Source organism: Mauremys mutica, chromosome 6, assembly GCF_020497125.1.
Source record: "Mauremys mutica isolate MM-2020 ecotype Southern chromosome 6, ASM2049712v1, whole genome shotgun sequence".
NCBI lineage: Eukaryota > Metazoa > Chordata > Testudines > Geoemydidae > Mauremys > Mauremys mutica.
In genome coordinates this window covers 67,613,121-67,640,789 of record NC_059077.1, presented here as the reverse complement: position 1 = coordinate 67,640,789, position 27,669 = coordinate 67,613,121, and the positions used below count along the sequence as shown (strand labels likewise).

General features: G+C 40.4%; 1 protein-coding gene across 1 annotated transcript in view; it reads right to left on the bottom strand.

The window, feature by feature from the left end:
- Positions 1–27,428, bottom strand: part of APC (APC regulator of WNT signaling pathway) — a 192,579-nt gene extending 165,151 nt beyond the window's left edge. Inside the window, exon 1 of the mRNA XM_045020885.1 lies at positions 27,177–27,428. The gene's annotated coding sequence lies outside the window, so the exon portion shown is untranslated. The remainder of the gene's footprint in view (positions 1–27,176) is intronic.
- Positions 27,429–27,669: the final 241 nt, after the last annotated feature.

Here is a 27,669-nt window from a genome sequence, read left to right as displayed (position 1 = left end):
CTTGCTTAGCTCTCATCAACACAGTATCTATTGGGAGTGCCTCAAAATATTTAAAAATAAAACAAACACAGGACAGGACAGAAGCATTTTGATTACTTTTTGTTTGGCTGGGTATGTCTGTAGAACTTGCCAAAGTCCAAAAAATGAGTTTTACATTTATAGCTTGATCCTGTAAGATGCTCAGTCCCTCCTGAAAAATTACTGAACGCCCTTAACACTCACTGGATTTAGGCACTTTGATTTTAAAGTACTGCATATTTCCTGCAGGGGTAAATCCCATATTCTAGGTCCAATCCCTGTAAAAAATTCTGTCTTTTCAACTCACAAGCCTCCTCCTATTGTTCAACAATTTCATTGCTCTGGTGAAAAATGCTGTCATAGCTATGGAGGAACTGCTCAAGAAGCTAAGGCTAATTCCATGGAGGGCTTTGAGTATCAGGACATGTACCTTGAACTAGACTTCTTTGAGAAGTCTAACAATTGACTTCATTGGGCTTTGGATCAGGGCCTGGGTAGCCAGTCAGAAAGCAATACGCCAAGTGATCTATTAATAGGAAGCTGGGCTGATACAAAGATCTGTTAATGCAGTTCATACTAGCTGATGCTTTTTAATGGCATGTGGCTTCTTTCCTAGATAAAAGAGACTGCAACAATAAAGCTCAAAGTTCATACATACATAGATTAGTATGGCCTCTTCAGCAGAGAGACAAGTTCTCCAAAGTACTTCCCTCTTCCTATCTGCTTCACCTCAGCCTTGTCTGGATTCAGATCTAGTCAGCTGCTCTTTATCCAGGTACTGATTTCAATTGGAAGCTAGAAGACAGTGCTCTGTTTATATCTAATGCAAAGGATATGTATGGCTGGCACTGCACACTGTTTATCTCACCATTTGTCTCATTATGGAGAGGGGTCTGCACCTTAGTTGCAGAGTCCTCTGAGGACTATGCCTGTAATGACCCTCTGGATTTAGTGTAAGAGGACATATCTGAGCTATTTCAGGGTATATCAGTTTATCCCTGAAGACTACTGGAAGCAGAACAGGAATATATGACTATCAATGGTATCAAATGACAAAATAGTTCTGCACGGTAAATAGAGAGATTTCCATTGTATGTGGATGGGAGGTGGTCATTCACCAAAGCTACAAGTGCTGTGTTTGTTCTGTGCCTTGACCTGAAGCCTGAGAGAAGAATCCAGGATAATGGGAGCCAACAGGTGGCACCGGAGAGTGTCAATTAGCTTGCTTAAGCTTTATTATTATTATTATTATTTGGTTAAACACTGGGCAGGAACTCATGCAAGGTCTCTAACATCAAGCGGTGCTTTTTTAAGAATTGTTTGGATTATTGGATTGTGGAGAGGGGCAGATTTCCCATATCAAAAGAGGTGCTGACAATCTCATTACTGGGTGGGGGGGTCCTTTGTGTTCCCTACTTTAAAAAAAAAAAAAAGTCACATAGGAAGGCATGGGCCAGAGTTAGAGGTGGCAGCCCTGACTGCCAGCAGCTTCTTTGACTACTACTGGTGAATGGATCAAATCCTTGGAAAGAAAGCACTATGTTTCTGGTCTCAATCTTGGTCCCCCTACTCCATTCTTGGTAAACCATAAAATGAGATGACAATTCCTAACAGCAAGGGCTACTACATTTGAGGTTTGAGTGGACAAGGTACGGAATCAGCTTATAGTCCAACATTTTTTTGCAGGATACTGGTACTGCCCACGTCAAGGGCAGTACAGATGGAGATTTAGTCTTAACTCTGAATTCCCTTGCTCGTCGTGGATAGGGGAATCTTATTTTAAAATCAGTTCTGGTCTTAAAAGAAGAAAGCACAGTTCTGATTCTTACAAAATATCACCTATAGATCCTGAAAATAATCATATTACTAGCAAAAAGTAAAGTGGGAAAATTAAAAGTCATGAATTTGAACAAGTTATATATAAGCATATTAACTTCAGCTTTCATTATTAGCCCAGGAAAAAATATTCTTTGCTTTAGAATTCGGGATTGGGAAGTTCCCTAGATTGTTAGTCCCACTGCATTCAGTCCTCGAAAAGAAGAAAATCTGCCCTTAGATGAGTCTACATTTAACACAAAGTAGTTCAGACATCATATGAATCAAACTATACTGGTCCAAGGGTGATTCACAAATATGTACACTCATTCTTAATCATCATTTTGGCTAAATTACTCATGGCTCATTAGCCTTCTCTATGTATGCTTTGTTATTTTTTATTTCTTGCAACCTTCCATTTATCTGATTTCTGAAAAATGACTATTATTTAAAAGTCCTAGGCATTAATATCTATAAAAGGCTCATTCGTAACTGCAAACATCAATTTCAGTCAAACATTTACAAAATTGGACAATACAAAAACATTTTTTATTTTAAAATATCAAGTATTAAGGGTTAGAATTGTATCACCCTTAATCTTTTTTCACACTATGGTAATCCATTAGTATCATCTTCAGCCAACACCTAAAGAGAATGGGAAACCATTAGTCTTCAAGGAAGTACGTTAGCATGTATTCACACACAACATTATGAATCTTAAAAAAATACAACCAGCTGGAAGTCTGCGTCTTTTTTAGCATGACAAGGTAGGCGAGATAATATCTTTTATTGGACCGACTTCCGTTGGTGAAAGAGACACGCTTTTGAGTTTACGCAGAGCTCATCTTCAGTTTTTTTTGACACTACTAATCTCCCAGTTTCCTACCAGCATGACCTACTTAAAGCTATACCACCAAGGATGAAGAAGTTTAGTTTTCACTAAATTCATGAAAAAGTAATCAAGTTAATTAAAATATTAATACAATTGAGTTGATGGAATATTTAATAGAAATATAAACCCACAATAAGTAGTCATAGACCAAAGGAGTCAATTAGATCTATTTATTTCCCAGACTACACTGAATTATACTGAAGTTACACCATGAGTTATGAATCATGATTTTTGACTATAAACGTGAAGGTTTGCCTTGAATTTACACTTGTCCTATGAGCTTGCTCACAAAATGCATCCTTTTAGAAATATGGTTCCCAAACATGGTCCATCATCCATGCAGGGAGTCATTATTTGTGGAATTGGGGCCTAAATTTAGTAACCATCTTTTACTCATGATGCTACTAGAAACTGTCCCGCTGTTAGAAATGGAAACTACTTAGCCAGGTGTACAAAACAGCTCTTGTACGGTTTAAAAAAATAATTCAAGCAAGAAACATCCCCATAGTGTTGTATCTCTCAGGGGAAAAAGGGAAAGTGCCTTTGAATCATTAGGATTACGAGTATCTTGAGACAGATTAAGCAACTAAAATTCACATTCAGTTTTGTACAAACACACACCTTCGGTACAGTGTTTAACTTCTGATCCCAATTACACTACCGTTTTATAAATCCTCAGGTCATATTTTAACATATTAACCCAGCTAAAATATATCCCGTTATCAGATAGGAAGCCTGAGATCTATACTCAAGCTAATTTACAGTGTGTAGAAAATTAAGGTTTATAGTTTAAGCTTTCTATCGGTCCCCATTCCTATTATGCTTTCATTCTGTGTGTCATTCAGTATTGGTGATAAAAACCTTACATTTAACAAAAATAAAAGTAAATTTATTGGCAGGCACTTTAGGAGGTTCTTAGGAGCTTTATTAAAAATATTTAAGAGTCCTGGTCCAACTAACTACTTTTAGTGTGTATATTATAGGCAGTTTAAAAAGGAAGATTAAGTGCTTCATGAGACTCCCATTACTCTGATGAAATAATCAGAAGTCTACAATTATTGGATTTGACAGAAAACTTCACTATTTATTAATATATTAAGAAGAAAGAACATTAAGGGGCATTTTCAACCATGAAAACTGATTTAGAAACAATAGAACAAGTACCATCTCTGCTCATTGGGGGGGAGAGGGCGGGGGGAAATGCTATTCAAAATATAAAATTAAGGCATTCTAAAGCACACTAACCACATATGCATAACAGAGTTTACTGAAAATATATCTATACAAACTGGAAGAGTACAAAATATACTTTTTTAAAAAAAGTATTTTTGAATGTATTTTGTCTTCCTGATCCCTTAAGAAAAACAAGCTTCTGTTAATGGCTTATATTCAAGTCCAAAGATGACAGACAAATCAAATTAAAATTCAACTAATTTTAAACAGTAAATTTTAAATACTGATTCAAATTATTCAGCATCTTGTTCACCTTCTAAAAAACTATTTTACATTTTTGCAAAACTAAAAGTGATTTGGTTGCAGATGACCTAATTACTAGAATAAAAGCTGTGTCTGACAAAGAGAGAGAAAGGACCACTGCTTCATACATAATTTATTAAGATTTCCAAGAGTATTCAGGTTAAATTCACAGATCTGAGCATCTCATTGTAATGTTAAATAATTTTTTAACAAGTCAGTGTGTTTTGGTGTTCAAACATACACTTTATTTTTCATTTTTTTTTAAATCCCTCAATATTTCTGCTGCTACATGGGTTGCAATTGGCCACTGAACCTTATGCTTTAAATGCATTTTTGGGCGCAGCAGTGCAGCACAACCTCTCATCCCTCTGCAGCTTTCTCCTTTTTCAGCAGAGGAGCAAAAGCTGCTGCAGTCAACTGCAGAATAAGCCACCACCGCGTCCTGTCACTAACAAAGACACCGGTATCTGTAACACCCAAAGAGGTGGCTTTTGCAGTTTCACAACAGCATGCATACCGCCCCAAAGCAAAATTTTAACATTTAAAAAGTGCAAGAGAATGCCATACTCTGCAATACCTGCCTCATCCTCCCTCCAGAATGCCTTCATTGTGGAGCTGTTAGATTCACATCAAGGCATCTCCTTCCCTGCTTTGTGTCCCTTTCTCTGGCAGTCACGGCTGCTGCGGCAGGAGGGAGGACGACGACTTCAATGGGCTCAAGCGCTCATTCCTCCTCGCAATGAATCTGCTACATTCTTTGTTGCCCTATGTCCGTTTCCTTAGATACTGTTTTTTCCTCTTTTCTATGTCAACAAACCTTTTAAAAAAAACACTATTTTCTAGCTACAAAAGCCGCTTTCTTCTCCCTTCCCCAGCTCGCCGCCGCCTCCTCCTCGCCTGTCAAACACACTGATCAGAACCACAGGAAATCCATCCTGAGCTCCTCGCTGCAGCAGCGGGGATAAAACAGGCTCCTCTCCCTGCAGCAGCCCGGAAAGGCGCACGCACTGCCAACAGCAACAGACAGAGGCACTAAATATTACAGCCCAGCATGGCTCGGCCGGCGTGCGGTGCCCTCCCAGTTTCACCTACCCCATCTCCGAAGTCGGCTGCGCCTCCATTCCGTCTCCAGCGCCCAGTCTCCGCCCGCACCCACTGGCTGCACTAGAGCCGGAGCCAATACAACCACATTCCAATCACGCGTGCGCCCAGCCTAGCCCAGCCCAGCCAATGGCCCAGCTCGCATTAGAAGATGCGATGCGCCCTGGTCCGCATCCAGAGGATTAAACAGCTGCTCCCCACCCCACTCCGGTCAGTTCACTGTCTGAGTGATCAGAGGGGACGGAAGGGGAGGGATCCTGTCAATGAACATCGCAAAGCACAGCTACAGAGAATGTGAAGAAATGGGAGTGGGGAGAGTAAGTGGAAGGAGGAGGAGGAGAGAAATACATCCCCCCCCAAAAAATGCAAATCTTGCTCTATTTACTATTTGCCAAAACGATCCCAAACTATTACTTATTATCAGCACATAGAGCAGCATGAGGTATAACAGATGTTACCAAAATTAATATGTCAAGTATCTGGAGAGAAGAATCACTTTTCAGAGCAATGAGGGTGAATTTTGAGAGTCTGTCCATTCCCTATTACTGTCTATTATGTAAAATACATGGAGTTATTTAGAACAGCTATTTTGCTTGAAATTTACAATCCCAGATTAATCCAAATTAACTTTCAAGTGTAAACAACCACTAAAATACCTAAACAATTTCAACAGATCATCTTGAGAGGATGAACACTACTATTTTTGAAGAGGGGAAAGTATGGACTTGTCTACACAGGAAGTAAGTGCAGAATAAGGTAGGGCGCAAATTTAAAGGGCAAGAGCTATTCCTAAAGTGGACTATGCTAAACTACAAAAAAGGTAGTGTGTATGGAATAAGCATCCACAAGGGGTTTGTGTAGAATAGCTATTGTGCTAACCTAACTTCCCTGTGTATTGAATATATTAGAACTTGCCTTCACTTGAACATGGATTAAGATAGTGTGTGAATTTAAGTGCAATAGCTGTTCCTGGATAACTCCATGTGTGGACACTTTCAAAAACGAGTTAAGCTAAAGAAGAACAAGGCACTCTTATTCTGAAATAAGAGCACCATTCCATAATGAGCACGATCACATGTGGAATTAATCAGGAACAACTTCAAGCGTAGACCAATATCATGCTAAATAATTTTTCTCTCTTTCAAATGCCAATGTGCTCTAACATGGAGCAGTAGTTTTGAAAAGACAACTAGAATCAGACTGCAGATAGGTATACCTGCACAATGGGTAAGCCACCTCTTGCAGACTTGTTTTCTTGCTTTTGAATTAGAAAAAATATTTCGGATACACAAAATAGGCATTTCCTTAGCACAAAATGTAATGCCAGAAACCCCTCAATTATAAATCCTAACTGTGTTACTCATTAACTTAAATTCTCTCCATTTGTAAAAATTGAGACCACATTTGTCTACGTCACAAAATGTTCTGAGGATTATAATTCTATGATTTCTTCTTTCAGTAAAAAAATTCAAATAAATGAAAAACTACCCAAGTCTGCAAAAAAAATAATCTTTTACACCTACATGGATAGGCATTTTTAAAAAAAGTTTTTAAAATAAGGTTGTAACTATCAAAGTACTGAACATTCAACTGTTGGAAATTAGGACTCTGATCCTTCAAACAGCTCTGTGGGGACGCAAGGAAACAAGTTAATCCTATAACAGAACTAAAGGTATACACCTAATACTTCAGTTAATTATTTTTGAAAACCCAAAACAAAATATTGCTTAGAGATCCATTAAAATAATTTTCTTCCCTAATATTATTATTTCTGGATTTGCTTACAGTTCAACAGAATGCAATGCTTTCACATGTCTTCCATCAAGCAAGCTTTTGGGTTATATAAACCATAAATTACTTTATAATAAAGAGTCATCTGATAAATGTGCATTTAAGACTAACACATTATTCTAATTCAGTGTATAGTAGTCTGATATAGGCATTAGCAATTTTCCAAAAAGGGCCATATTTTTGAAGTTTAATGGACTCACATCATTTTAATGCTTATTTTGTGTACATTTAGATGAGGTATGATGTGGAGCTGTCAAGAGATATTGTAAGCTTGCAGGCAAGGTGAAACAATGGTACCCCAAAATGAGAGACTTTTTTGCAGTTCCAGACTGCATCATGACTGACTATAGCTTTTACTGTTTACATTAATTTCAGCATCTTAATGTGGTGTTTATTGGCCAAAGTTATCAAATGACAATGTTGTTTTTTTTTATTGGTTTTGCATGGGCAAGACTTCCTCCCCCTCCCAGAATGATGAAGCTGTTTAGCATGTGGCAAAAATGGTGAATATCAATATTTTACAATATACTAGTATGAAATTTTTCATACCCCATATTCTTAACAGTTAATGTATCTCAAATGATTATAATAGTGTTCTATATTTTTAATTATTTGTTGACCAGAGCAGTCTCCCACTAAAGTAGCAGTTCATTCCATGCCCCCAGGTATGTACTGCATAGTGGGCAGACAAATTTATGTGAATTCTTAATGTAATGCTTCTCCATTTGTAATCTTTTTACCTACATGTAGTATCTAGTCTGTCTAGTAGAAGATTTTAATTTGTAAATGCCTATGCATGCAGTACTAGCCTTTGAATATTCTAGAAAGTAGCTTTTTAATTCAGTGACATTTATGCTCAGATCAGTATTAGTGATAACAATAGAAGCCCAGTATGAAGCTGTGTATCAAAAACAGCAATTTTGATGCTAATATATAAATCTAATTTAGCACAAGTCTGTATACTTGAACAAATAAAAATGTAGCAATGGTGGTAATGTTAATAATATACTTTGATATAAGTTTTAAGGGTCTCGTATTCTCCAAGTCTTCATATACTGTAACTTCCCTGTAGAGTTTGAATTGCCAAAGAGAAAAAGACTCTCCACAAATTTTGAAAAATGGGGTTTCTTCAAGAAAACCAAGAGAATGAAAAAAAAAAGTGGCAAAAGCCACCAGGTGCTAGACAGAATTCTGTGAATCTGGCAGCAGATGCCAGGAGAGATTAATTGTATTGGCAGCTACTGGATGAATTTTCTAGTTCAGATTGCCACTAATACTCTATCACAGGGGTTGTTTTAAGAAATACTCAAGCAATTCAAATTTGGCATGTCAGAGTTGTATTATTGGGCGGGGGTGGGGAGAAGGGAAACAGAACCAGATTGACTCTGATCAGAAAGCATCATGTTCACCTGCTTCTACAGCCAACAAAGCAAGAATGTCCTCTACTGATTGATCCTGTTGCATTGTTTGCTTGAGAAACACACACAAGACAAGAAACTTCATAAAATAGAAATATTTGAGAGAGGAACCAATCTAAGGGATGCAGCATATCAAAAACTGACATGTGCAGACCTATGGAAGTTTTGATTGCTAAGGATGCAGTTTGTCACCCAAAATGTCTTTCTTCCAACTTAAGTAAAATGAACCAAAGCAAAACCATTACACTACAATAATACAGTCACCTTATGAACTTTTTTTTTTTTAAATCAGCATAGGCTACTACTACTGGAGGAATTTCAGATGTGATGGTATGGCAAGTCTCCAACATTCATGTTCTGGGATTATTTTCTCCAGATACTACTTCAGGATGTCCACGCAGAGTGAAAAGTGATTGGAAACTTCACTTACACACACCCATACCATGCCATGCTTCCATACTCCTTTACTGCAAAACAGGCCCATCTATGCCAAGTAGGTACAAATCTACATTCTTTATATGTTAAATCTCTCTGAAGTACATAATGTCTTTGAATCTGGGAAATTTGCTGTGCATCAGACTCCTGGCTCTTTCCATGGAATCTTGAATGTCATGGGAACAGAGAAAACTGTCAGTCTCAAAGGGCAGCAGTGGGATTGGACTGACAAGAAAGAAACCAGCCCTTGTCAGATGGACCCTCACAAGATATGTCCTGAATGAATATGCAAAAGATGTAGGACACTTCTTTCTTGCATAAGTAGTAGTGAAGACAAAGTCCACAAACAAATCCTTGCCTCTATAATGAAGAGGGATGAAGAGCATGTTACAGCTCTTACCAACCACATCATCAACAATATGGCAAACCCTTTTGACCCTGAATTATTTCTAGAGGTATTTATCAACATATCTACTGGACTGCATGCAACGTCAGATATACAAGAGTGCCTACTAAGAGGAGCAGATGCTGAAGAACAAAGACTTGTGATCAGTGGACTCAATTCTGATGGGATATGTAGCTTCTTCAGTCCAGTCAAGAAATCTGTCACCAAAACATTTACGGACACGGCCAAGACCATCAAATTTAAGTCTAGCAAGGGAGAGAATCACAGCAGCTACCAGTCCAGAAATTGTTTTCCGATAGAGCCCTGTCATTTGTAAGACAGATGTTTGAATGGCAATTGTTCTTAGTCATCTGATAGGCCCCATGCCTATGTCCCTCTTCCATGCTGATGGAACAATAAGAACAGAAAACTCAATTAGGGCATCAACTGCAAACTCAAAGAATCCTTGAGCTAAGAGCATGTAACAAAGAAATCAGAGATGACATGGCTGTCATACAAACGATGGCTAGAGACAAATTCCACCACATTCATTAAATTGGCTGCTGAGTACTTGAGGCAGACACTAAAAGCATTTGACAAAGCTAATTCCATAATTGAAGTATTTGACAGATAAGACAACAACTCTAAAAACTGCAGAAAGGCCATGCCAGACAGGATCAAAGGCTAGATGCAAGAAATATTAGGCGATTGGTGGACACATTGTACAGTAACACCTTACTCAAAGTCCTCCTGGTTAACATTGTTATGTTGCTGATCTACTAGAGAACATGCTCGTTTAAAGTTGCATAATGATCCCTTATAACGTTGTTTGACAGCTGCCTGCTTTGTCCACTGCTTGCAGGAAGAGCAGCCCATTGGAGCTAGCTGGTGGGGGCTTGGAACCAGGGTGGACCAGCAACCCCCCCATTAGCTCCCCGCTCCCCTAAGTTCCCTGTGCGGCAGTCACCCAGCAGGCTATCAGTTGCTGGCAGTTCAGCTGTCCCTTCCCCCACTGCCATGTGCTGCTCCTGCCCTCTGCCTTGAAGCCGCTCCCCAGAGCCTTCTGCTTGCTGTGGAGGGAGAGAGGAAAGAGGGGGGCTAATGTCAGGGTGTTCCCCTCCCCCCTGCTCCCCACTTACCCCATCTCTATAGAGCGGGAGGTGGAGGGGACACGACAGGGCTCAGGACAGAGGCTAGCATCAGCTGCTGTTTCAACTTGCTGCTCTACTTAAAAAGGCAATGTACTTACAATGGGGTCAGCATACTTAAAGGGGCAATGCGCATCTCTCTCTCACACACGCACTGTGTGTATCTGTCTGCCATGCTGTCTCCCCTCCCTCCATTTGTGCTGCCTTGTAGACTGTGAGGCTACATTAACAATGTGTTAACCCTTGAGAGCTCAGCCGAGTGCTAGATCATCATTTAGCAGTAAGGCATTCCCTGGGAAATATCCCACCCTCTGACTTCACCAGCTCAACCAAGCTTCACAATCATCACTGCTGTGTATAGTATTAAATTGTTTGTTTAAAACTTATACACTCTGTGTGGGGCGGGGGGCATCCCTGGAACCTAACCCCCGCATTTACATCAATTCTTATAAGGAAATTGGATTTGCTTAACATCGTTTCGCTTAAGGTCACATTTTTCAGGAACATAACTACAATGTTAAGCAAGGACTTACTGTACCTCCATGGAAAAATTTCCAAACATGGCATCCAACAAGCAAGTCAATTATAAAATTCCTCTGTAAATATATATTTCAAAATGTACCTGAGGGTGTAGGAGCATACCCAGTACAAACACTCCTCCTTGCTGGAGGCTTTTCCAATAGTGAAATAGCAAAGTCCATCACCAATACAGGTGCTGAAGAAGCCCATAACTTGTACAGTACTTAAGAGGAAGCAGACAAGGATCCTTCTGCTTGCTGTACATGCCAATATGGCTTTTGGGTCTCACGGTGTAAAAGGAACCACAGTAATTAGAGGTCACCTGATACAGATCTTTTGTCCTTGCTGTTCACCGATTTCCAGAAATGGAACACAGATAACATGTGAATTGAAACAGGCACCATTACAGTACTAGCATAACTGACAAGTGTCGCTTCATACCTGTGCATGCAATTTGTGATGCACTCACTCCCGATTTCTGCAATATACTTGCTACTGTATATACAGTAACAAAATGTGACTGCATCATCTTATTTTTTATTGGGGGAATCTGTGTTCAATGTTATAAAAACAAAGGGAGCTTACTGTTTCAGAGATCTTGCTAAACTTGGAGTGATGGACCCTTGCTGCAGAAATTGCAGCTGAAGTTGATAAGAGTGCATATGACCAGAGTGAGAGGAAAAAGACCCACAGAGACCTGACTTGATTTTGATGGCTAGACTGAAGCACAATGGACAAGTCACTGGCCAAACTCCCACCATGTGAAGACAGTTCTGAAGGGCATGTCAAAAGAGCATTTGGCAAACAAATATTTGCATGTCTTCGCACGCAGGTAAAGCAGATATTGCATTACCATTGCAACATGAACATAAAATGTGGATGATGAACTACTTCCTGTATTCTTCAAGGGTCCAATGGCATCTGAGCTTCTACAAGATCTTATTTGAGCTTGTACCCATATGGGTCACTGCACAATCAACAGTGCCTAATCAAAACAATCTTCCCTATACAGAACTGCATACATGCCTAGGAGAACTGGCTTATCCTCTGTTTCAAGCCACGCTGATAGAAGAAAGAAACAGTTTAACTATTGCCTTAGAACAGGGGTTCTCAAACTGAGGGGTCAGGACCCCTCAGGGGGTTGCGAGGTTATTACCTGGGGGGGGTCGCAAGATGTCAGCCTCCACCCCAAATCCCGCTTTGCCTCCAGCGTTTATAATGGTGTAAAATATATAAAGAAGTGTTTTTAATTTATTGGGAGGGAGGGTCACACTCAGAGGCTTGCTATATGAAAGGGGTCACCAGTACAAAAGTTTGAGAACCACTGCCTTAGAAGTTACAAAATGAGAATGGAGTGGGCATTTGGCCATTTGAAAGTGAGGTGGTGCTGTCTTATGACTAGGTTAGAGGCTGCACAACAATACTTGCCTAGGATTATAGCTGCATGCTATATTTTACACAATATTTGTGCGAAAGCCTCAGTTATGGGTGGTAGGTTGAGGTGTAGAGAATTGCCCAGCGGTATGACCATCCAGCAAAGCACCCTGTACAACATGTAAACCACGAGGACAATACTGTCAGGGGAACATTTTATTCTCTCTTTGAGACTGATGCCTGAAAATGTGCAGCTGTGTCTTCAGGGGGAGTGGGGTTGGATTTTGAGCAGCAGAGTTGATTTTACAGATGTTAGAGTTGGCACATTATGGTATTTTTTGTTTGACTGTAGCATGTATGCTTTAATAACTTGTTAAAACTTGTTAAGTTGAAAATTAGTGTTTGTGTGTGTCATACACTGTGAATGCTTTGAGACATCAATTTTTTTATTGAACAAATTATGCCAGTAAACCACCACCAAAAATAAAATTTTGAAAACACTACAAACTTTTCTCATCGTGATTAAAACACGAAACAGCTCTAAAGTGAAAAAGTGCAACATTCACATGCAGTGCAGTTATGGGGAGGCGGGAGGGTTCCTGTTTGGAGGCAGGGGCATGTCTTGCATTTGCTGCTTCTAATCTTTCTGCCTTCTGAGGTTCATTGCCAGGGATCAAAGTTGCCAGGTGCACAGGTTGACTTGAATTTCCTGGCCTCCCATTGATGTTGTTCTTGCTGCCCTGTGCTGGGGCTTGGGATGGGACATCCATGTCATTCGCAGTTCCCTGTATTATCCAGGGTCTGATGAACACGACTGAGTCCTGGCCAAGGGCACTGCATTGTCTGCTGGCCTAACAGCAGCATGCATTCCAGCAGAGTTTTCTGCCAGTTCATCACCTCCAGGAGCTGCTTTTTTGTGTCTTTGGTCATATAACAATGCTGTCCTGGGCCAGTTCAATGGCATCTCTAGATAGTTGCCTGTATACCTCCCTCCCATTCATTAAACACACTATCCAGTTCTTGATAAGCGTGGGGGGTGGTTTTTGTTTTTTTGCAAGCCTGTAACTAGGGCTCTAAACATCTCCTTTTGGACCTCCATTTCTTCCCTCTCAGGTTGCCAGTCACTGAGCTGTTGATGAAGGCTCTGTTCTTGAAGGTCTCACTGCTGCAGGTACCATGGCTGGGGGAGCAGAGAAAGGAAAAACAAATAGTTATTGTTCATATTAGTACTGTTTCCAAAGAAGCAGTGACAGCACTTTTCTTATCCTCTATTTCTTAATTCCATTCCCTGAGATTCATCCCAGTCTCGGAAGACCTCAGAGATAAGTGGTGTGTACATGTGGGCTTAATAGGATGCTGGGATTGGTGTTCCTGGTTTGGGGCTTGCTTGCAGTTTATGCTGTGCCTTGAAGGTACTTCTATGGGTGCACGATATTCCTGATTGGGCCACTGAGATGAAGGTAAGGATGAATCAGGAGGGAGCTGGATAGCATTTTCCTCTGCATCCCTTTAGGTTGTCCTGACTCTTGATGACTTACACTGAGGCAGGTGACTAGGAGTAGAGAAGGGGCTTAAAAGGCAAAGGGTACGCTAGAGAGATGTGAATTATTCACCAAGACGGTCCTCCCAGAAGTGCAAAGGAGTTGCAAGCTATACCAGGAACAATGGTAGTGCTGCTGAATGTCCATACTAAAATGAACACTTTCTCAGCCTTCAGTCTGCTCTCTCCTGCAGAGATTCAGAAAGTGCAAAGAAAAGTAGTCTGGGTTCTACATTGATTGTTTAAAACCTTAACAGCTCCCAGCATTTTTCTATTAAATATATAACCTATGGAAGGCCATTATGCTTCCTTTGTTTACTTTACTGCAACAATGATTAAACTGGTATTTTATATACCTCAGTCAATTGCCTTAAGAGCTGTAGTCATGCAATTCCTAACCTAATCTTTTCCTGCAATGTAACAAATGCAACATTGTTACAGACTATATACATTTCTGCAGGGATCATTAGCTCTATTAGCTATATGGGCATGCAATTGATGGTCGGGGCATTAGCACGAGATAGAAGTTGATTACCTGGCCCAGTTGCCATTTTGAAAATATTCTTAGGAAAGGCAGAACAAAAGGGAGGAACAGTGTTGGGTGAGGGCAGGAGGCTCAGAAAGGCTGGTAGTTCACATACAACCCAAATGGCAGCCGCCACTGGGCACCCAGAACAGAAGCTAGCACTGCTGTATAGCATAATAATAAATTGTAAAGATAGATACTTACATGCAAAAGTCTCCTGGAGAGGATCTTCTGCTGTAGCCTGGACTGAGATTCGGGCTAGGAATTGGGCCTCTCTCAAGGTCTCAAGTGCTGAAGAGATCATGGCTGTATGAGGAGATCACTTCACTGTCCTCCACCCATGAATCGTGGCCCTCCGCAGGGGGCCACAGTCTCCTCAGCAGGGGCACCACTGCTCACAAGGGGATTGGGTTCTAGTGGCATGCCAGCTCCTCATAGAGCAGATTGTCACATGGGACCTCTGGACTTGTTTCTGGCATCCCCGGGGGTTTTGTACATTTTTCTGAGCTCTTTGATCTTTATATTGTACTGCTTAACATCCTGGCTGCGACCCTGCTTGGCCATCTGTTTAGTGTTGTTTTCAAAAAGATTCTTATGGTGGTGTTTGGTTGCAAAAGTTTGCTGTACTGTCATTTCTCACCAGATTGCAAGATCAAAAAACAAACAAACAAAACAAAACAAAAACTTGCCCCAGCTCCTTGCGGCTGCACAAATATTGCTGTAATGCTGATATACTGAAATCCAGGAGCAAATGGGCCGAACCTGGCATCTCACCAGTTTTTAAAGAGTGGAGGAGACATCCAATCAACTTGATCCCTGAGCAGCAGAGGGCACAGGTAAACAGACAGGTCGGTCACAGATACCCGCACAGCAGTGTGGATAGCAGTGGAAGGACTGCCAAGCAATGTGCAAAAGTATTGTGGGCACATGAACAACAATCTGCACTAACTACATTTGCAGTGAACTTACTCCACTCTGAAAGCATAGAGCAGAATTTGCAGCAAAGAGAGTCAGTGTGCTTTAAGGGTTTGCACTGTGTGTACACAGGCATTTTCAATTCACACTTGCTTGAATTAATGCTAACAAAACCCCCTGTGTAGACAAGCTCTATTGTTTTGAGGCTCCCTACAGACTTAGTTTGTAGGTGTGACTGCCCCAGTATCCCAGAGGAGATTTAGCTCCAAGAGCCACTATACTAGAAATTCTCACTCTCTCCCTCCACACACACACACACACAAAATGGCAGGAAGCTGCCACCACTCACTCCAAATGAAGGGTGGCAGTACAATGACATGGGGGAAGAACCCACAAGGACTCCATGTCATAGTGTCCTAGAATCTTGGATTGCATTCCCTGGCCCTGCTTGGGGCAGAGTGCCAGATTAACTTTATGTTGCTGGGGAGGGGAGGGAAGGGAAGGGAAGGAGGAGAGAATGGGAGTATTTCTTTTGACTAGATTTGCTGTTTTACCCTGTCACTGATTGTCTCCTTGTCACTGTATTAGGCTTTGTTTATACTGGCACTTTTGTCATTAAAACTTTTGTTGCCCCCAAACAACAAAAGTTTTAACGACAAAAAGCAGCAGTGTGGACAGCACTTTGTCAGGGGGATCTGCACTACCAGAGATGAAGCTACTGTCCCTCACTGGGGGTGGTTTTATTTTGTTGCTAGGAGAGCTCTCTCCCAGCGATAAAGAGCAACTACCCAGCGCACCTTATAACAGCCATACAGTTGTAAGGGGCGCAGTGTAGACATAGCCTTAGGAAAAAAGATATACAGATATACCCAATCTGCCTTTGCTAGACCATTCATTCATTGTTTTGAATATCTTTGTTTCCTCCTCTCTAAAGTAAATGGTCCCAATCTTTTCCATCTCTTCCTGTAGGAAAAAAATCTAGGTGTCTACCATTTTAACTGCCAGAATCCCCTCTATTTCTACAAATAATGGAAATAATAAAGAAGTTACAAAAGCTAAATTCAGTATTCTGGATTACTGTGACCAGATCCTCATCTGGAGGAAGGGAAGAAGTTTCCTAGCAAGCTGGAGTTGGAAAGGCATTTTTAAAAACTGATGCAACCTGGTCATGCATACCCAGTGAGGAGTCTAATGCCACTTTGACAAATGGGAGCTGTATGCCTTCAATAAAAGGTAGAGAGAACATCTCTGCCAGTTCATCTATGCATTTGTCTTTTTCTGATCAACATCACTTTAGCCTTCCCTGGGTTCACCTTGAGCCAGCTGTTCTTCACCCAAGAGCTAAATTTCTTGTAGGCATTCTTACATAGTAGTGGCACTGGTTGTAGAAGTTGAGAATGTATATATAGTTGAGGGCCATCAGCATAGTATTGGCAACTGAGCCCATGAGGTCTCACTCTCCCCAAAGCGGTCTCACATAGATATTCAAGAGAAAACAGAGAGGGTATGGATTCTTATGGGACTTCGGAAAGGAGGAGCAGTTACCCATCATCATTCTTTGAATTCTGCCAGAGAGAAACAATTGCAGCCAATGTAGTTCTGGACCATCTACTCCTGCTACGTTGTATAGGTATGTTAGTGGCTCCTTGTCAGTAGCACAGTGTCAAAGACTGCAGAGAGGTCCAGCAGCCTAAACATGAACATTTTGCTGTGTCCATGACCATAAGGTGGTCTTTTAGCACCACTAGAGTCGTCTGTACTGTGCCCTAGTTTGACCGCTGTCAGTGAGGCATCCAAGATCCTGGCTGATCATTTTTCTAACTACTGGTTACACCACACTGATATTAATTTTATCTGCTATAATTGATGTTTTACTATTGACATAAAACCCCCACAGCTCAGTATGTGCTCTTATCTTGTGACTGAAGTTCTTTTAGAGGCTGTTATATGAACTGCTGTCCTTTCCACATAAAACTGGCTTCAAAAAAAATTCCTCTTGGACCACACAATAACCTGACATTTCAGAGAGATCCAAATGTATATTACTGCCTGAAGGGCCAGACTGGTGTGCTTAAATACGCATGTTTAGAAATGGTTCACTGATTTAGAAGTATAAACAAAATAAATTGATAATTCAACTTCAATTAGCTAGGTGGCCAACCACCTCAAGTCCAGAAACAAACCTTTGTCACTCTAGTCTATTGGAAGAGATTCAAACAATACAAATGGCACTAGATCAAAGAGCAATAATGAGAACACACTCCTCTACCAGAGAAGCTACCTAAATCTGCATTATAAATATTTATATATGCCTTTTAAAAAGTCATCCATCCTCTAAAGTTACCTTTGACTGCTCTTTCTTGGTGCAGATAAGTAAAAGTCAGATAAAGAAAACAATGAAAAATGACATTTTTTAAATTGTCAGATGCAATTAGAGGCTACAGATTTATAAAGATGATACAGCAGATTAAGCTAGAAGATCCTGCTGTATTTCTGACTGGGTTCTGATCTTTATTACTGCATGTATAGTAGCTTGTTTCACATGGGCCTCTAGTACCTTTATATCATTCTGGGCACCAGTTCAGAGCTAGAGAAAAGAACTGGACATTTTGTTCCCTTGTAAAATTGAGAGATGGATTTGGAACAGTATAAAGACAATCATGTACAGAAATCTACTTTTTCATGCAAATAAAGCAGTTCACAAATCTACTAGTTAAAGAAGTAGACAAGGATTCTTTCTCCCCATTCAATTCACTCTTTTCAATTTCTTGCACTTGAAACATTTTTTGGAAAAAGCTTCATGAATCAAGTTCAGTTCTCAAGGTCCCAACAATGACATTCAGACATTTAATTAGTAGGCCATCACTTGAGCTGGCATCTAAACCTTTTGTCAAAAGACCTAATTCCATACCAATTCAAACACCCTATTAGTCTAATATTAACTACAGGAAATCATATGACCTCTTAGTTCACAGATTGCACTGCATGCACTAATATAACATTGCAGTGATAGTCTAAATGAATGCAAGAATACAGACATAAGATGTATAAATCTTTTGAAGCTGGTAACAGTATTCCATGTTTTGCAAAACAAAAAAAGACTTACCTGTGTACTGAAAAGGTAACTGTGTTTGATGTAAGGCTCAAGAGAGGCCTGTACTTCTGAGACTCTGGTAGTCCAGGTGCAGATCTTTATCTGGATGTAACCTGACATAAGATCTGATCTCTGAAGAGTCTGTATTTTGTTGATTCAAACGTTATCAGTCGACTAACTGCTGACTTCAGCAAGGATACTATTTACCCCCTGGAGTAGACAGGAGTGCTGTTGAGAAAGCCAAGCACTTCCCTAGGCCCTTTCTAGCTATTACGTAGAAGCTTGGCTGAATGCTCTGAAGCTTCAGACCCTGGAATGAGCATCTTCCAAGCTAACAGCACAGGTGAGAAGGAAGAACACAGAAGAAAAGTTACTGCACTGCACAAATCTAGGTATTAACCACACAGCATTTTACTCTTATTTAATACTAACCAGCTGCCAGTGGTTGACAGCATTGGTATTTGCCTTTAACTCCACTGTTAAGGACAGCTTCAAGATGAGGACCAGTAAAACCTTAAAACAAAAGAACAAACACCAAACATTTATTTCTGATTCAGCTGCATCTTCAGAGTGCAAGTGCCACTGAGGTGGTAAACTGAGGTGAGTTAAAAAAAAAGTCAGGTATTTATTTTGATCAGTACAAATTTAGCCTGTACAGTGGACCAGATGGGCAATGGCAGCATAACACAGATGTCTGCATATTGGTACACAGTGGAAATTCTGTGCAAGATCCACATGCACTCTCAACCAACACAGTTCCAATTTTGGCCCTTCCAAGCTGTGGGAATATAGCAGGAAAGAAGGAGAAGAAATGTACCCTTCTTTCTGCCTCAGTGTATGCAGAAAAAGATTAATTTAAAAAAAATTAAATCATATATTGGGAAAGAAGGGATGAAACTAAAAAATTAAGCTTTAAAACCTTCTAAAGCATCTGCTTTGATACTCTTCCATTAGAGGAAATCCAAGATGGCAGCTGCAATAAAGTCAATTGAAACCACTTTAAAGCCTTAACCTTTGACTGGAAAAAAAAAATCTGGGTATGCCACTGAAGTTCAAAATTATCTGTCACCTTCACTGGGGAACCTGAATCTTACTTCTATAGTATTCGTGAAGTTCTCTGAAGGCAAGCATATATTGCCTGATCTGAACTTGATTCACAGATTACTTTGATCTCTGTGTTCTTTTAATTGTTTATTTCCCCAAATAGTCTCATATTCTATGAATAAGCCATGGCAATTTTGTCAGTCCTTTGCAAGTAACAACTGAAGCCTTTCAGCCTAACCAGTTAAACCATTACATTAAGTCCAAATTTCTGTCAGTACTTAACTGGATTCAATAAAGCTGTGCACAAACTGCAAAAGCTTGGTCCTCAAATATTCAAATTTTAAAACTAATTTGCTTTGTCCATGTTTGTGTCCTTTCCCTATTAGCTATTACCCAGTTAGAAAGTGAGGACAATATCATACCAAATGCTCACAGAAAGCCATTTGTGACATCTATAAAGTGAAAAAAATTATGAAGACTAGTCAAATTTGATTAAGTAAAATTAATGAAAATCACAATCTGCTTGTGAACATTCTTTAAATAGAAAAAGGTTACATTCAATTAAGTAGTTCAGACATTTTTCCCCCTCTTCTAATACTGAGTAAACAACATTTGATAAGACTCTCCTACGGACTTCATTGGACATTTGGAATCAAAATGCCAAAACTTCAGCAGAGAGGCATGTTTTCAGGTACTGTCGCATTCAATTCCCCAAGTAAGTTTGTGGCCCATCACTGGGAGATTTTAATTTAATTTGCAGCCCTTGGGTCATACTCCATGAGAACCAGAGCTAAGGCTGACAAAGGTGTAAAACTCTAATTAGCAACATATTAACCCTAGAGTGAAAGAATCACATCTATATACAACTCAACTGTGACCTCTGTAATTGATTAGGGAATAGCATTGATTAATTCCAAACTGATTCTTACACAGTCTTTCACTCAAATGATAGGGGCTGTAATGTGGTGTCTCAACAATGAAGGCTTTAAAATGGGGAAGAGACAATGTGAACCTGAGAATTTTTGGCATCAGTAAGTTAAAGGAGAGTCAGCTCACCTAAATTATGTTTGCTGCATTCATAAATTTCTTTACATTCTTATAACACACTAGTGAAATATGTTTCATCTCTCTTCCATTTCTCCCTATCTTGCAAGTTGTTGAATAATAGAAGGACAAACCAATTTTCACACCACAAAGAGCTAAGTTCAGATCTACATGATTAATATCACTAACATTAAGTGCACAAACAATTAAAAGTAATTTATAAATATATTACAGATATCTGTTTATCAGACCAAGTAAATTAATACCCTATGCACTTAATTAATTAATTCCTGTATAACTAGCCTGCAATGGCATCACAGCAGTCTTTTATTTACAATTCTACTATATTTTGTAACAGTTTAAATAATTTATATCTTTGACAATCCCTTATTTAGGGAATAAGAACATAAGAATGGCAAAGGTTCACCTAGCCCAGTATCCTGTCTTCTGACAGTGGCCAGTGCCAGGTGCCCCAGAGGGAATGAACAGAACAGGTAATCATCAAGTGATCCATCCCCTGTCGCTCATTTCCAACTTCTGGCAAACAGAGGCTAGGGACGCAATCCCTGCCCATCCTGGCTAATAGCCATTGATGGACCTATCCTCCATGAATTTATCTAGTTCTTTTTTTAACCCAGTTATGGTCTTGGCCTTCACAACATCCTCTGGCAAGGAGTTCCACAGGTTGACTCTGTGTTGTGTGAAGAAATACTTCCTTTTATTTGTTTTAAACCTGCTGCCTATTAATTTCATTTGGTGACCCCTAGTTCTTGTGTTATGAGAAGTAGTAAACAACACTTCCTTATCTACCTTTGTAGTAAGATGAGGCCCTGAAATATAAACTCTTGTGTCAGAGGCCTAGTCTGAGGCCTGAAGCCTGAACCAAAGTACTTCCAGGCACTGCTAAGCAAAAGCTGTGCTGTGAGCCAGAGGCAGGCCTCACTCACAGAAATTGGTGAGAAGAGGGTTGTTAGAAGCAGGTGCGTTCACACATAAGGGCTAACAACAGGAACTTGTGCCAAGATGGCACCTGGACAGCCTGATACAAGGACACTCCATAGACATAACAAGGAACAGGCAGGTGCATCTTAAAGACAGGACAGCATGATGGATAGATCTGTATGTCTGGAACAACATGATCAAAAGGGAGACAGCATCCTAATGAGCCAAGAGGCTGTACCTCAATACATCAGGAGGGATGAGTAATCTGTCCTGTAACTGTATAAAAGTAGGTCCCGGAGTGTGTATCTTTGTCCAGCCTAGGGGGCAGTGGAAAGTCCCACCACTGACTGAGCTGTGTCCATTGCCAAGGAGCACATATTCGTAGTATGTCCTGTAGAGTCTATAGGAAACTATTACTGTGCTTCGTTTGACAATAAACCTGGCTCGGGTTCCTTCATACCTTACTAGAGTCTGTGGTCTTTGGGGGTTCTTTCGGAGTTTGCTGTGTCAGCTATCTGCACAGAGCCGGGGCAGCACACAGAGGGAACACGCACGCAGGCGACTTATCATCATCGATCAAGAGCACAGCAACACACCAGTAGCTACTAACAACAACTTTCTCTACACCAGTCATAATTGTATAGACCGTAATCATATCTCCCCATAGCCATCTCTTTTCCAAACTGAAAAGTCTCAGTCTTATTAATCTCTACTTATATGGAAACCGTTCCATACCCCTAATCATTTTTGTTACCCTTTTCTGAACCTTTTCCAATTCCAATATATCTTTTTCGAGATGGGGCAACCACATCTGCACACAGTATTCAAGATGTGGGCATACCACAGATTTATGGAGAGGCAACATGATATTTTCTGTCCCATTTTCTATCCCCGTCTTAATTATTCCCAGCATTCTGTTCGCTTTTTTGACTGTCACTGCACATTGAGTGGATGTTTTCAGAGAACTATGACTCCAAGATCTCTTTCTTGAGTGGTAACAGCTAGTTTAGACCTCATCATTTTATATGTATAGTTGGGATTGTGCTTTCCAATGTGCATTACTTTGCATTTATCAACATTAAATTTCATCTCCCATTTTCTTGCCCAGTCACCCAGTTTTGAGAGATCCTTTTGTAGGTCTTCGCGGTCTGCCTGGGTCTTAACTATCTTTAGTAATTTTGTATCATCTTCAAGTTTTGCCACTTCACTGTTTACCCCTTTTTCCAGATCAGGGGATTAGCACCATCAGACTATTTTATGCATCAGTCTGATTCAATCCTCGCACTAAATTATGAACCCAGTCTTAGTAATGTCATTAGTTTCCTGTTATTGTCTAACAGTGCTGTTAATGATTAAAAATGTGTTTCTAAGGAATTAATCTGCTCCTAGGAAATTGTACATACCCAGCCTGTACATTTAAATGTATTATACAACGATCAAATTTTAAAATTTGATATTTTCCAAGTAGAGCATAGTTAGTGCAATTCCTTTGCTACTACTGCCCACTGTTCCGAAACTAGTTTGAAAGGACAAGATTTTTTTATTTTTTTAAATATACTGTGCTTTGGCATGGGCCAAGCAGAGCCCATCTCTTCCCCTTTCCTAAAATACAACTACCAGTTGCAAGTCCTCTGGTTCCCACTACAGACAACTAATATTAAATAAAGCAATAATCCTCCAGTTAGGACACCAAAATGGACAGTCTTATGAAGTGTCTACTAATATTCCTCCATCAAGTTAAACTAATGCACTATGACTTGGCAACCAGTGCTCAATATCAGAAGTATTACAGGCAAATGTGCTCATAAATAGTCCTGTCAACTACTTCTCTCCCCTTTTATTTTAAATCCTTCCTAACTGCCTCTTCTCCCTTCCATATGCCTCCCCACAATACCATGTCCATTAAATACAGTTCTCTGGATGCCAGAAAACATTTATCCTCAACAAGAGAAGAATGGCTTCCACAAATGCAAATTAGCGAGGCAAAAATTGTCAACTCAGTTAAGGAAGTGTCCAGCCCAAAATGAAAATACTCTTCACTTTCAAGTTAAGGAGCGAGAACTAAACCCTATCCAGTCATGTAACAGAGGCACAGATATTTCCAGCTTCTGTAACAAGATGCAAGTCTACAATTCAAATAGTTTGACATATGATCAAAAAGGTTCTACAGCAGTATAGTATGGTTGATAGTTACATCACTATCATACATTTGCACGCCTTTATCAAGCCCACCTTATATTATTTCAATAAAACTCATAATTACAGTCTGAGTTTAACAAGACAAAAACCCGTAAATTTGCAAAATATTGCTAGGATAGGCTTTTTTTATTGTTAAGAACAAAGTATCAGTGTCACTATTATGATGTGAGGAATTACCAACTAATCAGATGTTCATTTTAGTAATCAATCCATTAGCTAACTAGCCTTGGCCCATTCATTCATTCCCTCATCATCATACAGGCTACTAAAACTCAGATTCTTAAAATATGAATACTTAAGGTAAAAAGGAAAAGACTAAAATTTGTCCCCATTGTGCAACAGACTTAGTTTGGAGTAAAAAAATATTTGAGATTTACCACTTTTTCCCATAAAGGTTTCAGATGTGTGGACAGGGCCTTGGAGTTTGCGATTTCTATTCTATAACACTACTGAACTACCGTATGGCTATTGGACACTTTCAAAATTAAAGTGTGTGTAAGATGAACTCTATGCTAAACCTAAGTCTATTAGAATGTCATTCATCATACTTTTAGAACAATCTGATATTTAATGTACTGCAAAATGCTCTGACAACTAGCATTTAATAATTCTGTGAAAAGTTATTCATTTTTACAAGATGTGTACACTAAATGGTTTAACACAGAGAGAAAAAGTTAACTAGCATAAGCCAATTTGGGTGTCTCATTTTCACTTAGGTTACCAATATATTTTCAGTCTGTTAGCCAACACCAAATGAACCACATCTAAGTTTGTTCAACTTGATGATTTCAACATGTATTAAAAAGTTTTATGCTGATCCAACTGGAGAAAGACAGCAATTCAAGATACTAGTGACCACTTATTTTTGGTTATTGTTGGACCACTGAAAGGAATATCTGAAGGTGAATTATATGAGCAAGCACATCTTGCAAACAACCCACCAAGGGCATCTGCAAGTACATAAAAAGAAATAACTAATATTAACTCAATGAGTTCTACTTGAATAAAAGCATACATAAACTTCAATAAAAGTACAATGCAGTCGCCCATTGGGATAAGCAGCTATCAGCATAGCATTGCTCCTCTGACCTAAATGAATGCATCTAAAATTTCATGTATGATTCTTTAGAAGAACAGAAATGTTAGGGTAAATCATTCAAGCATATGAGATAGAGTTAAAAAGAATGTGATTTCTTGAACTTTTTTTTTTTTAACTTGTTTTAAATGGTTTTCACTAGACACAAATGTGTTTTGATCTGTTGGTTTCTGGCAAGGACTAGGGCCTATGACCATCTTTGGGGAGATTCTTTACAGAAGTTAGTTATTAAAAGATGAGGCATACAAGCCAAACCCAACACTTGAAAATTGTGTTGTGTACTTACTCTTCCACCAGTCCATTTTATTCTCAAATATCTGAGCTCTCTTTTAGCAAGACTTATTTTCTACTACAAGTTTGATTACTGTATCTTTCAATAAGGGGAAATGCAAAAAAAACCAACACATTGTTTATGGTTTTTACTGTTGAATATTTTAAATAAAATGAAACCGCAAATGCAATTTTTACAATTAAAACAAATATGTAAAAATGCAAAAGTTTAGGTATCTAAAGCTAAATTAAATCTCAGATTTGAGCATGTAGTATTGTCTATTCCTCTTTTTCTTGCTCAGCGTGTAGTTTAATATACTTTTACACTAAACTTACTATTACATACAGTATTACACTACAAATATTGCAAGAAAAACAAGAACAAAAAAAATTACATATGCATATCATCCCAACACAAGGGGAGGCAGAATTAAATAAAATCTGAAAAAAAATTATCAGTTATGTTTTTGTGTAGTATACCACTAATTATAGCTAGCCTTTTGCCAGGTAAGTCATTTATATTCTTTGTGGAACTCAATATCCCTATATTTCTTGAGGCCTCAGATCATAGTAGTTATCCTTCCATCAGGAAGATGTGCTTTCAGTTGCACATGCTGAACATGCTGCATGTGTGATGAAGCCTTTTACAGAGTGGGAGGGAAAGAGACATCAAAGAAAACAGAAGTCCACCCAAAAAAAGTAAGGTAAAGGATTGTATGACTTCCACTTTAACTTGACTAACATTTCCTGTGTTGCTAGGACTGGCAAGAGCTACTTGGCATAACAACTTCATCAAACTCACTTTAAAAAAAAAAAAAAAAAGGAAAGCTTTCATACCACAATTCATGAAGCCCACGGTAAAGAATAAATTAATATTCCTTTGTCATTTAAATCAGAGCATAGATAATTAAAACAGGACCACTACAAGAACTACAGTTAAAAAACTACTATTTCAAATATATAACACCATATAAGCAGGGCATGAAAAATCTACTACCCCACCAGGGGCAAACATTTTTTTTTCCTGAGAATCAGGAGTTCGTGGAAGTGAGCCTAAACTATCAGTTTCTGCAGAATTTCTTTTTTTCCCCCCAAGAAGTCTTAAGGTTTTTAGCCTTATGACTGCTAAGATAAGCTTTTCAAATGTCAACAGAAGCAGGCCCACCTTCCTCAGGGTGCTGCTACCACCATTCATAATTTCACTGATGCCCTTTGTGAAAGCTAACAGGGCACTGGTAACTTCTAGAGCTGTTAATCAGAACACCTTGTCACCCAGTGAAGTTGGAAAGTGAAACAGACTAGAGTCATGTAAATATCCTGTTTAATCTATGAGCAGAAAGAAGGGCTAGGAACACCTCAAAAACGGAGGCTGTGGTCAAAAGGTAGAGTTACATTACACAGACCCATAAGCAGCAGCAGAAGAAACCTTCATAGCCTTCAGAAAGCTCTGGAGTCGGGGATAAGTGAGGAAGGTCCTCTCTAGCAACCGGAGCAAGGGTGGGGTGGCTGGGACTTTACTTTTAAATTTAATTCCCTCTCCCCTCCATCCCCTTCCAGAGAAGCTAAAAAGAGCTGGGCTTCTCACAGACATTGCTGTCAGGCTTCACTACATACACATTCTGGCCTTTGACGATCAGATATCTGGGAATTTTTATATTGTTATACTACAACATGAAAGTTGTATATTACAGCCGTATTTGTAACAGCGGAGCTGGGAACTAAACTCAGATCTCGATACGAGTTCCAGTCTAGTGCCTCTGCCAAAACACCACCCACCCTTCCGTTCCTCTCCCTTCCAAGGGGTAACGCACAGGACAGGTATTGGTCAGTAGACTAATAGATATTCCCCCACCATCGGAAAGGGTTATTTAATGCAATCCTGAAATACTGAGTCAGTATCCGTGGGAAGCTCGGCTCAGCAGGTCACATAAACTGGGGTAAAGGGGTCTGGGCGCCCCAGGGGGGGCTATACCCAGGGGGTGGTACCAGGGCTCTACCGGCTGGGGAGGGGGGTGCCACGGGGGCAGCATGCAGGAGGGGGCTGCCAAGAGACGGGGACTCGCCGGGGTGCTGCCCTGGGGGTTGCTGGGGGCTGGCGGTGCCATGCGGGGAGGGGCCCGGCTCTCTCACTCACCTGCCTGCTCTCTCCCCACCCAGCTGCGCCGCCGCCGCCGCCGCGGCGACTCCTCCGACTCCAGCTCGGCCCCAGGCAGCGGGCGGAAGAGGCAGCCGGGGCCGGACACGGCCGCACATACAGGGCGCTGGGCCGCCAGACACTCCCCCTTCTCACAGGCAGGGGCCGGCCCCTGTCCCGCTGTCCCGGCTCCTCATCCCCGCGGCACGGGCCGGGCAGCCCCGGCCCCTCCAAGCTTCCCTCCGGCGTCAGTGACCGGCCGCCCCCACAACGCGACCACCCCTCCTCACTCCCCCTCCCGAACTGGTCTCCCCGCCACCATCTTGCCTGAGGGGAGAGCGTAGTGCGCAGGCGCGGCCGGGGGACTCCCGGCTTCAGCAGTCGGCCCTGGAAGAACCGGAATCGGCTCGGGGAGTCAATGCGCACGCGCGAAGGAAGGAGCCTTCGTCCCCCTTCCTTTACACACACCTGCCGCGCGCCGCTGCTGGGAGTC